Source organism: Lissotriton helveticus, chromosome 8 (assembly GCF_964261635.1).
Source record: "Lissotriton helveticus chromosome 8, aLisHel1.1, whole genome shotgun sequence".
NCBI lineage: Eukaryota > Metazoa > Chordata > Amphibia > Caudata > Salamandridae > Lissotriton > Lissotriton helveticus.
The window spans coordinates 820,033,142-820,045,340 of record NC_136069.1 but is presented as its reverse complement, the minus strand read 5'-3'; the positions used below and the strand labels follow the sequence as shown (position 1 = coordinate 820,045,340).

Below are 12,199 nucleotides of genomic sequence, written 5' to 3'. Positions count from 1 at the left end.
TAAATGGTTTTTCTGTCCACTCTGTGGCAGTAGAATGCTGATTATGATGCCATGTTTTGTGGAATCACCAAGGTACAACTACAGAGGAATATATGAGTCTGAAGGACATGGAACTCTTAGCTAACACATCACAATATGTGATGCTTGCCAACCAAGCACTACATTCTGGTGCGCTGATGATCAGAACATTCTGCTCCTAAAGGAAAGAAAATACCGCTTGATTGAAAATAAAGTCTCTGTTTATATTAACGCTCTCTCTCTCCCTATATCTATCTATCTATCTATCTATCTATCTATCTATCTATCTATCTATCTATCTATCTATCTATCTATCTATCTATCTATCTATCTATCTATCTATCTATCTATCTTTATATATGGATACATGCATACACCTACTCATAGATATGCCATGCATTTCTCTGGATTTGTTTCAACCTCTTGCCATTTATTTGAGAATCCCTACTTTTCAAGTGACTGCAAATGAAGTCATCTCTGGCACGTTTTGGCTGATGCAAGGTAACCAAAACACAAGACAACTTTTAATAAAAATCATTGGTTTCTTAGTTAACGTGCACTGTCAAACATGGGACTTTCACACGTCAGGTAAACATGATAACCAATACACAACAGAAGCAGATGCAGATTGCTTATCAATGTCGTGATAGAACAGTTGTGATTTGAGTAGTAGAAGCGCCCCTGAATTGATACTTATTATATACAGCCTGTAAGATAGTCAAAAATGCATGCTAGGAGAGGAGATGCAAATATAAATGTAGTAGAAAAATACATAAAGAGGAGTGATATGCTTTTATTCATGCAAGGCTAGAAAAAATCCCCATACTGTCGAAAGCATTCATACACCACCAAATGGAAATAAACAATTCTGACATTAAACGAAAAGGTGACGATGCATTTGTATCATCACCTTGAGAAGGATCATCTAGGAATTGAGCCCAAGCCTCAGCACTTAAAACCAGAAACACTCCACTAAAATAGGAGGCCTGTTGGTGCCAACAATTCTCAAAGTTAATGCTTGTTCTGGTTGAGCATTGAACCGAATGCAGGGCTCTTTTGAAAGTGAGGTCTGTGAATCAACAGATACATCCACATGCCAATTATGTTATTGTTTTTAAGAGAATTCACTTTCTTGGAACGAGACTGCATGAACCCATCTTCAGGGCCTCGACAATTTCATGCAAAACAGCAACTCTCAACATTGCAGCCAAGACAATATTACTAGTGTTTCTGCCCTGTTTCGAACCGGGGACCTTTCGCGTGTGAGGCGAACTTGATAACCACTACACTACAGAAACAGATACCTACAGGTGATTCTTCTGTGATGAAACTGCTCAAAACAGACTATTCCAAGGGCATCTGGTTTTAGATTTCTTTCATGCAACCTGCCCGACAGCCCTATCTGAACGCTTGTATATGCCTTGCAAGTTCAGCATTTTTGCAAAATGCTTAAAGAGAAATGTTTCCTATTTGCTCAGGCAGGGCAAAGTTAAAAGCATGAGACTCTAGCAAATAATCATCCACTACTGTAAAGAGAAAATTGATATTGGCTTTGAAATGCATACTTCAAAAGAGCACCAACGAAAGGGCTCGTCCGGGATTTGTACCCGGGACCTCTCGCACCCAAAGCGAGAATCATACCCCTAGACCAACGAGCCGTTGAAAGACCCTCACCTCTGAAAAGGTAATACCAGCTCTAAGCCCGCAATGAAGATCATGCTGGGGTCTTTTTCATGCTTGGTCTGTGAATTCACAGGAAATTCAGTGTCAACTTACCCTTTCTCAAACGATAGCACTATCATTTGTAAGTGTCCCCTTTTATTTTTTCTCAGCATTGGACAAGTCTTACAGGAAGTCAGCAGTTATTTATATATTTCTGCATTGGCTAGAGCCTAAAGAGAAAGAATAAAAAGCTGGTTATAACAACATAAGAAACACATTTTGCCTTTTCTCTCAAATACTTATTCCCTTTGTGCAAATCGGAATGCCTAGGTGAATAGCTGGGCCACAGATTCTGGCTAATTATCTATCTCTTGAATGCAAGAAGCAATAAAAACTGCCTAATGCAGGACTAAAGCATTCCTTGCATAGCCTCTAACATCATAACATAACTGAGCTGCTGGTAACAAGCTAAGCAATGCCTTCCCAAAATGAGAAGTACATGTGCTTATGTGCTTATCCGCTCAATCAGCGCTCGATCAGGCTCGATCAGGCTCGATCAGGCTCGATCAAGGAAAGGTGGAAAGGGTCCAAATGGCTGTCCCTTCCTTTTTAGGGTGGGTCCTGCTGACTATCAAAGGATTCCTCTTAAGAGTGGCCAGGGTCAGAGGAAAAACTTTCAATGCTTCTTAGTGTTCTCTCCAGAAGCAGGCATTTTCTGTGCCTTTAATTTCAGGCTTTTCCCAGCAGTCTCTGTTCTGCCTATGTAAATTAACAAAAGCAGTGCTTATTCCTCACTTGCTCTAATGACCTTCCTGTCCACAAAGCTCTGCCTAAGTATGCTTTTTTTCTTTTTCGGGGAAATTCTAAATGGTTTCTCTGTCCACTCTGTGGCAGTAGAATGCTGATTATGATGCCATGTTTTGTGGAATCACCAAGGTACAACTACAGAGGAATATATGAGTCTGAAGGACATGGAACTCTTAGCTAACACATCACAATATGTGATGCTTGCCAACCAAGCACTACATTCTGGTGCGCTGATGATCAGAATATTCTGCTCCTAAAGGAAAGAAAATACCGCTTGATTGAAAATAAAGTCTCTGTTTATATTAACGCTCTCTCTCTCCCTATATCTATCTATCTATCTATCTATCTATCTATCTATCTATCTATCTATCTATCTATCTATCTATCTATCTATCTATCTATCTATCTATCTATCTATCTATCTATCTATCTATCTATCTATCTATCTATCTATCTATCTATCTATCTATCTATCTATCTATCTATCTATCTATCTATCTATCTATCTATCTATCTATCAATCTATCTATCTATATATCTATCTATCTATCTATCTATCTATCTATCTATCTATCTATCTATCTATCTATCTATCTATCAATCTATCTATCTATCTATCTATCTATCTATCTATCTATCAATCTATCTATCTATCTATCTATATATCTATCTATCTATCTATCTATCTATCTATCTATCTAGCTTTATATATGGATACATGCATACACCTACTCATAGATATGCCATGCATTTCTTTCGATTTGTTTCAACCTCTTGCCATTTATTTGAGAATCCCTACTTTTGAAGTGACTGCAAATGAAGTCATCTCTGGCACGTTTTGGCTGATGCAAGGTAACCAAAACACAAGACAACTTTTAATAAAAATCATTGGTTTCTTTGTTAACGTTCACTGTCAAACATGGGACTTTCACACGTCAGGTAAATATGATAACCAATACACAACAGAAGCAGATGCAGATTGCTTATCAATGTCGTGATAGAACAGTTGTGATTTGAGTAGTAGAAGCGCCCCTGAATTGATACTTATTATATACAGTCTGTAAGATAGTCAAAAATGCATGCTAGGAGAGGAGATGCAAATATAAATGTATTAGAAAAATACATAAAGAGGAGTGATATGCTTTTATTCATGCAAGGCTAGAAAAAATCCCCATACTGTCGAAAGCATTCATACACCACCAAATGGAAATAAACAATTCTGACATTAAACGAAAAGGTGACGATGCATTTGTATCATCACCTTGAGAAGGATCATCTAGGAATTGAGCCCAAGCCTCAGCACTTAAAACCAGAAACACTCCACTAAAATAGGAGGCCTGTTGGTGCCAACAATTCTCAAAGTTAATGCTTGTTCTGGTTGAGCATTGAACCGAATGCAGGGCTCTTTTGAAAGTGAGGTCTGTGAATCAACAGATACATCCACATGCCAATTATGTTATTGTTTGTAAGAGAATTCACTTTCTTGGAACGAGACTGCATGAACCCATCTTCAGGGCCTGGACAATTTCATGCAAAACGGCAACTCTCAACATTGCAGCCAAGACAATATAACTAGTGTTTCTGCCCGGTTTCGAACCGGGGACCTTTCGCGTGTGAGGCGAACGTGATAACCACTACACTACAGAAACAGATACCTACAGGTGATTCTTCTGTGATGAAACTGCTCAAAACAGACTATTCCAAGGGCATCTGGTTTTAGATTTCTTTCATGCAACCTGCCCGACAGCCCTATCTGAACGCTTGTATATGCCTTGCAAGTTCAGCATTTTTGCAAAATGCTTAAAGAGAAATGTTTCCTATTTGCTCAGGCAGGGCAAGGTTAAAAGCATGAGACTCTAGCAAATATGCATCCACTACTGCAAAGAGAAAATTGATATTGGCTTTGAAATGCATACTTCAAAAGAGCACCAATGAAAGGGCTCGTCCGGGATTTGAACCCGGGACCTCTCGCACCCTAAGCGAGAATCATACCCCTAGACCAACGAGCCGTTGAAAGACCGTCACCTCTGAAAAGGTAATACCAGCTCTAAGCCCGCAATGAAGATCATGCTGGGGTCTTTTTCATGCTTGGTCTGTGAATTCACAGGAAATTCAGTGTCAACTTACCCTTTCTCAAACGATAGCACTATCATTTGTAAGTGTCCCCTTTTATTTTGTCTCAGCATTGGACACGTCTTACAGGAAGTCAGCAGTTATTTATATATTTCTGCATTGGCTAGAGCCTAAAGAGAAAGAATAAAAAGCTGTTCATAACAACATAAGAAACACATTTTGCCTTTTCTCTCCAATACTTATTCCCTTTGTGCAAATCGGAATGCCAAGGTGAATAGCTGGGCCACAGATTCTGGCTAATTATCTATCTCTTGAATGCAAGAAGCAATAAAAACTGCCTATGCAGGACTAAAGCATTCCTTGCATAGCCTCTAACATCATAACATAACTGGGCTGCTGGTAACAAGCTAAGCAATGCCTTCCCAAAATGAGAAGTACATGTGCTTATGTGCTTATCCGCTCAATCAGGCTCGATCAGGCGAGATATAGAAAAGGTGGAAAGGGTCCAAATGGCTGTCCCTTCCTTTTTAGGGTGGGTCCTGCTGACTATCATAGGATTCCTCTCAAGAGTGGCCAGGGTCAGAGGAAAAACTTTCAATGCTTCTTAGTGTTCTCTCCAGAAGCAGGCATTTTCTGTGCCTTTAATTTCAGGCTTTTCCCAGCAGTCTCTGTTCTGCCTATGTAAATTAACAAAAGCAGTGCTTATTCCTCACTTGCTCTAATGTCCTTCCTGTCCACAAAGCTCTGCCTAAGTATGCTTTTTTTCTTTTTCAGGCAAATTCCAAATCAGTGGTTCCCAAACTTTTGACTCCTGAGGACCCCCAATGAGTCACCACTGGAAGCCGGGGACCCCCAAGCAATTTGTAGGATTTAAATTTCAAACATTAAAACAGTCATTCGAAAAAAATGAACACACGTTTGCACACAAAACAAATACGCGAATTACTAATGATTTTAGGAAAATATTTACAAGCCCCTATCACCATGGAAAATCACTTTTTGCGGCGTTCCCGTGGGGATAGGGGCTTCGCCTTATTTACAAGGCAGCGTTAAGCCACTTAACGTGGCTTAAAGCTGCCTTGTAAATAAGACACCCTTTCCTCCAATGCTTAGCGTTAAAGGGTGGGCAGTGGGTGTTGCGTGGGCATTTCCCCTGCAACACCCATTGATTTTGACACTGCCCCCTATTTACAAGGGCAGCGTAAATGGGAGGCAGCGCCAAAATTGAGACCAGGGACAACCGGGTCTTAACAGGAGAAATGCTTCATTTCTACTCGATTTTGCAAAACGCCTTGGATTGTTTATCTTCAGGAAGGTGACCATTCCTGCACCTCAACAATCTTTAAAAACAAAATGCCATTGTATAACTTTCATGTGTGCTGCATTAAGCAGCACACATAGAAGTGACAAAACGATACTTCAAGATTGTTTATGTGCAGGAAGGGGGACCTTCCTGTACATAAACTATCTTCCCCTGTTAAGTGTAGAGCCAGCGCAGGGGAAACGCAGGGCTGCACCATATTCTTGTAAATATGGTGCAGCCCTGCGTTTCTGAAGTGGCGGAGTGTGTTAAGCCAAGGAGGCTAACGAAACTCTTCGTAACTTCTGTTGTATTTTATATTGAAAGAATATGCGAGAAACCAAAAAAAGTTAATGGGAAGGTTGGTGCTGCGTCTCCGTGACTAACTTTTCAATGGTTGGCTTTATTTCGCTGTACGAGGCCCCTTCTCCTGCCAGGGCCAGACTGGTAACCCAAAGCAGCCCATGGCAAATGATTTCAGACCAGTCCCCATACTGAGTGCAGTGAGTGAGCCTGACCACTACAAACGGGACTTAGGGTGGCTCTCCTCCCAAACAATTTAGGAAACAATGGTGCAGTCTACAGCACATATCATTATATATTGAATTGTAGTAGCTTTTAAAAAATAGTAAATGAAGACCTGACTATGCACCAGAATACGACAATCTCTCTGGGGGTTCTTCAATAATTCCCCCACTATCACCCTCCAACAGTGCTTCTCATCTCTCCATAGCCCCGCTCTGTCACGTGTATTTCCTTTTTTATAGCATCTCTCATACCATTGTAGTGATGTCAGAGCCCTTTACATCACACACATATAGAGACAGTGAATCATACATGTAAATCAGTGTATAGAAAATGTTACATAAGGCAAAGGGGACTACGAGGTGTAGAATTCACATGTCATTCATACTGGTAGCATTTTTAAAGAGTGTTTGTTCTGGAGAAGCACAAACCCAGGATTCAGAAAATAACACAATGATTAGCAATGACTTTAACAATAAAAATGTATTTCCACCCAAAGAAACCTTTTTAGCAGCATCAGGATAATGAAAGACTGGGAAAAAACATAATTAACTAACTTGTACCTTACAGTCTGCAAGCAGCTCTTTGAAGACAGTTTATAGGTCTATTTGCTAGATTACGGCTGTCACTTATGAACTGCAGAGTAACAAAAGAATCCCTGTGACAAAAGCAGTAACCCACTGACCTATGCATATAAAATACTGTTTCTTAAAATTCATGGTACACTTCCTTGCAGTAGGCATATTACCCCTCTGTGCTACATTGGATAAGTCAAAACTGGCACCAGAAAAAAACTCTCCTCTCTCCAGCAGGGACATTAATCACTGGCGTTATCTGACACTTTTATTGTTCTTTGAAAACTGCTAATTAAACAAGATACTTTGCAGTGCTTTTAAAACTGCTGTCTGCGGACCCCCTGGGAATGTGTCAGGGACCCCTGGGGGTCCGCGGACCACAGTTTGGGAAACACTGTTCTAAATGGTTTCTCTGTCCACTCTGTGGCAGTAGAATGCTGATTATGATGCCATGTTTTGTGGAATCACCAAGGTACAACTACAGAGGAATATATGAGTCTGAAGGACATGGAACTCTTAGCTAACACATCACAATATGTGATGCTTGCCAACCAAGCACTACATTCTGGTGCGCTGATGATCAGAACATTCTGCTCCTAAAGGAAAGAAAAGACCGCTTGATTGAAAAGAAAGTCTCTGTTTATATTAACGCTCTCTCTCTCCCTATATCTATCTATCTATCTATCTATCTATCTATCTATCTATCTATCTATCTATCTATCTATCTATCTATCTATCTATCTATCTATCTATCTATCTATCTATCTATCTATCTATCTATCTATCTATCTATCTATCTATCTATCGATCTATCTATCTATCTATCTATCTATCTATCTATCTATCTATCTATCTTTATATATGGATACATGCATACACCTACTCATAGATATGCCATGCATTTCTTTGGATTTGTTTCAACCTCTTGCCATTTATTTGAGAATCCCTACTTTTCAAGTGACTGCAAATGAAGTCATCTCTGGCACGTTTTGGCTGATGCAAGGTAACCAAAACACAAGACAACTTTTAATAAAAATCATTGGTTTCTTTGTTAACGTGCACTGTCAAACATGGGACTTTCACACGTCAGGTAAACATGATAACCAATACACAACAGAAGCAGATGCAGATTGCTTATCAATGTCGTGATAGAACAGTTGTGATTTGAGTAGTAGAAGCGCCCCTGAATTGATACTTATTATATACAGCCTGTAAGATAGTCAAAAATGCATGCTAGGAGAGGAGATGCAAATATAAATGTAGTAGAAAAATACATAAAGAGGAGTGATATGCTTTTATTCATGCAAGGCTAGAAAAAATCCCCATACTGTCGAAAGCATTCATACACCACCAAATGGAAATAAACAATTCTGACATTAAACGAAAAGGTGACGATGCATTTGTATCATCACCTTGAGAAGGATCATCTAGGAATTGAGCCCAAGCCTCAGCACTTAAAACCAGAAACACTCCACTAAAATAGGAGGCCTGTTGGTGCCAACAATTCTCAAAGTTAATGCTTGTTCTGGTTGAGCATTGAACCGAATGCAGGGCTCTTTTGAAAGTGAGGTCTGTGAATCAACAGATACATCCACATGCCAATTATGTTATTGTTTTTAAGAGAATTCACTTTCTTGGAACGAGACTGCATGAACCCATCTTCAGGGCCTGGACAATTTCATGCAAAACGGCAACTCTCAACATTGCAGCCAAGACAATATAACTAGTGTTTCTGCCCGGTTTCGAACCGGGGACCTTTCGCGTGTGAGGCGAACGTGATAACCACTACACTACAGAAACAGATACCTACAGGTGATTCTTCTGTGATGAAACTGCTCAAAACAGACTATTCCAAGGGCATCTGGTTTTAGATTTCTTTCATGCAACCTGCCCGACAGCCCTATCTGAACGCTTGTATATGCCTTGCAAGTTCAGCATTTTTGCAAAATGCTTAAAGAGAAATGTTTCCTATTTGCTCAGGCAGGGCAAGGTTAAAAGCATGAGACTCTAGCAAATATGCATCCACTACTGCAAAGAGAAAATTGATATTGGCTTTGAAATGCATACTTCAAAAGAGCACCAACGAAAGGGCTCGTCCGGGATTTGAACACGGGACCTCTTGCACCCTAAGCGAGAATCATACCCCTAGACCAACGAGCCGTTGAAAGACCGTCACCTATGAAAAGGTAATACCAGCTCTAAGCCCGCAATGAAGATCATGCTGGGGTCTTTTTCATGCTTGGTCTGTGAATTCACAGGAAATTCAGTGTCAACTTACCCTTTCTCAAACGATAGCACTATCATTTGTAAGTGTCCCCTTTTATTTTGTCTCAGCATTGGACACGTCTTACAGGAAGTCAGCAGTTATTTATATATTTCTGCATTGGCTAGAGCCTAAAGAGAAAGAATAAAAAGCTGTTCATAACAACATAAGAAACACATTTTGCCTTTTCTCTCCAATACTTATTCCCTTTGTGCAAATCGGAATGCCAAGGTGAATAGGTGGGCCACAGATTCTGGCTAATTATCTATCTCTTGGATGCAAGAAGCAATAAAAACTGCCTATGCAGGACTAAAGCATTCCTTGCATAGCCTCTAACATCATAACATAACTGAGCTGCTGGTAACAAGCTAAGCAATGCCTTCCCAAAATGAGAAGTACATGTGCTTATGTGCTTATGTGCTTATCCGCTCAATCAGGCTCGATCAGGCGAGATATAGAAAAGGTGGAAAGGGTCCAAATGGCTGTCCCTTCCTTTTTAGGGTGGGTCCTGCTGACTATCATAGGATTCCTCTTAAGAGTGGCCAGGGTCAGAGGAAAAACTTTCAATGCTTCTTAGTGTTCTCTCCAGAAGCAGGCATTTTCTGTGCCTTTAATTTCAGGCTTTTCCCAGCAGTCTCTGTTCTGCCTATGTAAATTAACAAAAGCAGTGCTTATTCCTCACTTGCTCTAATGTCCTTCCTGTCCACAAAGCTCTGCCTAAGTATGCTTTTTTTCTTTTTCAGGGAAATTCTAAATGGTTTCTCTGTCCACTCTGTGGCAGTAGAATGCTGATTATGATGCCATGTTTTGTGGAATCACCAAGGTACAACTACAGAGGAATATATGAGTCTGAAGGACATGGAACTCTTAGCTAACACATCACAATATGTGATGCTTGCCAACCAAGCACTACATTCTGGTGCGCTGATGATCAGAACATTCTGCTCCTAAAGGAAAGAAAATACAGCTTGATTGAAAATAAAGTCTCTGTTTATATTAACGCTCTCTCTCTCCCTATATCTATCTATCTATCTATCTATCTATCTATCTATCTATCTATCTATCTATCTATCTATCTATCTATCTATCTATCTATCTATCTATCTATCTATCTATCTATCTATCTATCTATCTATCTATCTATCTATCTATCTATCTTTATATATGGATACATGCATACACCTACTCATAGATATGCCATGCATTTCTTTGGATTTGTTTCAACCTCTTGCCATTTATTTGAGAATCCCTACTTTTCAAGTGACTGCAAATGAAGTCATCTCTGGCACGTTTTGGCTGATGCAAGGTAACCAAAACACAAGACAACTTTTAATAAAAATCATTGGTTTCTTTGTTAACGTGCACTGTCAAACATGGGACTTTCACACGTCAGGTAAACATGATAACCAATACACAACAGAAGCAGATGCAGATTGCTTATCAATGTCGTGATAGAACAGTTGTGATTTGAGTAGTAGAAGCGCCCCTGAATTGATACTTATTATATACAGCCTGTAAGATAGTCAAAAATGCATGCTAGGAGAGGAGATGCAAATATAAATGTAGTAGAAAAATACATAAAGAGGAGTGATATGCTTTTATTCATGCAAGGCTAGAAAAAATCCCCATACTGTCGAAAGCATTCATACACCACCAAATGGAAATAAACAATTCTGACATTAAACGAAAAGGTGACGATGCATTTGTATCATCACCTTGAGAAGGATCATCTAGGAATTGAGCCCAAGCCTCAGCACTTAAAACCAGAAACACTCCACTAAAATAGGAGGCCTGTTGGTGCCAACAATTCTCAAAGTTAATGCTTGTTCTGGTTGAGCATTGAACCGAATGCAGGGCTCTTTTGAAAGTGAGGTCTGTGAATCAACAGATACATCCACATGCCAATTATGTTATTGTTTTTAAGAGAATTCACTTTCTTGGAACGAGACTGCATGAACCCATCTTCAGGGCCTGGACAATTTCATGCAAAACGGCAACTCTCAACATTGCAGCCAAGACAATATAACTAGTGTTTCTGCCCGGTTTCGAACCGGGGACCTTTCGCGTGTGAGGCGAACGTGATAACCACTACACTACAGAAACAGATACCTACAGGTGATTCTTCTGTGATGAAACTGCTCAAAACAGACTATTCCAAGGGCATCTGGTTTTAGATTTCTTTCATGCAACCTGCCCGACAGCCCTATCTGAACGCTTGTATATGCCTTGCAAGTTCAGCATTTTTGCAAAATGCTTAAAGAGAAATGTTTCCTATTTGCTCAGGCAGGGCAAGGTTAAAAGCATGAGACTCTAGCAAATATGCATCCACTACTGCAAAGAGAAAATTGATATTGGCTTTGAAATGCATACTTCAAAAGAGCACCAACGAAAGGGCTCGTCCGGGATTTGAACACGGGACCTCTTGCACCCTAAGCGAGAATCATACCCCTAGACCAACGAGCCGTTGAAAGACCGTCACCTCTGAAAAGGTAATACCAGCTCTAAGCCCGCAATGAAGATCATGCTGGGGTCTTTTTCATGCTTGGTCTGTGAATTCACAGGAAATTCAGTGTCAACTTACCCTTTCTCAAACGATAGCACTATCATTTGTAAGTGTCCCCTTTTATTTTGTCTCAGCATTGGACACGTCTTACAGGAAGTCAGCAGTTATTTATATATTTCTGCATTGGCTAGAGCCTAAAGAGAAAGAATAAAAAGCTGTTCATAACAACATAAGAAACACATTTTGCCTTTTCTCTCCAATACTTATTCCCTTTGTGCAAATCGGAATGCCAAGGTGAATAGGTGGGCCACAGATTCTGGCTAATTATCTATCTCTTGGATGCAAGAAGCAATAAAAACTGCCTATGCAGGACTAAAGCATTCCTTGCATAGCCTCTAACATCATAACATAACTGAGCTGCTGGTAACAAGCTAAGCAATGCCTTCCCAAAATGAGAAGTACATGTGCTTATG

The 12,199-nt window shown here is 40.0% G+C and overlaps 6 non-coding genes across 6 annotated transcripts; all 6 read right to left on the bottom strand.

Moving 5' to 3' along the window:
* Positions 1–1,243: 1,243 nt before the first annotated feature.
* On the bottom strand, positions 1,244–1,316 carry TRNAV-CAC (transfer RNA valine (anticodon CAC)). Its single transcript has one exon. It is a non-coding gene; the product is annotated as a tRNA-Val (tRNA).
* Positions 1,317–1,604: 288 nt separating this feature from the next.
* TRNAP-UGG (transfer RNA proline (anticodon UGG)) lies at positions 1,605–1,676 on the bottom strand. Its single transcript has one exon. It is a non-coding gene; the product is annotated as a tRNA-Pro (tRNA).
* Positions 1,677–4,063: 2,387 nt separating this feature from the next.
* On the bottom strand, positions 4,064–4,136 carry TRNAV-CAC (transfer RNA valine (anticodon CAC)). Its single transcript has one exon. It is a non-coding gene; the product is annotated as a tRNA-Val (tRNA).
* Positions 4,137–4,424: 288 nt separating this feature from the next.
* TRNAP-AGG (transfer RNA proline (anticodon AGG)) lies at positions 4,425–4,496 on the bottom strand. Its single transcript has one exon. It is a non-coding gene; the product is annotated as a tRNA-Pro (tRNA).
* Positions 4,497–8,687: 4,191 nt separating this feature from the next.
* Positions 8,688–8,760, bottom strand: TRNAV-CAC (transfer RNA valine (anticodon CAC)). Its single transcript has one exon. It is a non-coding gene; the product is annotated as a tRNA-Val (tRNA).
* A 2,493-nt stretch (positions 8,761–11,253) lies between these two features.
* TRNAV-CAC (transfer RNA valine (anticodon CAC)) lies at positions 11,254–11,326 on the bottom strand. The gene has a single exon. It is a non-coding gene; the product is annotated as a tRNA-Val (tRNA).
* Positions 11,327–12,199: the final 873 nt, after the last annotated feature.